At 67.8% G+C, this 425-nt stretch overlaps 1 protein-coding gene across 1 annotated transcript in view; it reads right to left on the bottom strand.

Moving 5' to 3' along the window:
- LSM6 (LSM6 homolog, U6 small nuclear RNA and mRNA degradation associated) overlaps positions 1–140 on the bottom strand; it is a 16,711-nt gene extending 16,571 nt beyond the window's left edge. Inside the window, exon 1 of the mRNA XM_019534438.1 lies at positions 48–140. The gene's annotated coding sequence lies outside the window, so the exon portion shown is untranslated. The remainder of the gene's footprint in view (positions 1–47) is intronic.
- Positions 141–425: the final 285 nt, after the last annotated feature.

Here is a 425-nt window from a genome sequence, read left to right as displayed (position 1 = left end):
GGCCGTCGGCGGCGCGGCCCCTGCCCCGCGCGCCCCAGCTCGCTCACCCGCGCGCCGCTTCGCCCACTGACTAGGAAAGCTGCCGGGCGCGCGAGCAGCCAATCAATGCCTTCCTACGGCGGGCCACCGGGGCCAGAACTCCCGGCTTGGACGAGAACGCGTTCTGCTGGTGATGTGGGGCGGGGCCAGCTCGTGGAGCCGCCTGCGTTAAGCTCTGCAGGGCCCCGCCCCCGCTCCCGGGGATCTGCCCATTTGAAAGCCCTTCCCCCTCCACCATGGAGTGACCTCTTGCAGGCTCTGCTGTTGCTTTGTGGGCTCCACGCACTGCAACTCAGCTCAGTCCAGAAAGTCTCCTTAGTTCAGGGGTGCTCAGCCAGGGTGCCCTCGCCCAGTGGCACCCTGGGATCCTTTCCAAGCTGCTTCAC

This window comes from Crocodylus porosus, unplaced genomic scaffold (assembly GCF_001723895.1).
Source record: "Crocodylus porosus isolate Cpor-Errol unplaced genomic scaffold, CroPor_comp1, whole genome shotgun sequence".
Classification (NCBI taxonomy): Eukaryota; Metazoa; Chordata; order Crocodylia; family Crocodylidae; genus Crocodylus; species Crocodylus porosus.
The sequence above is the reverse complement of the archived record's forward strand: the minus strand, read 5'-3'. Positions and strand labels throughout refer to the sequence as shown.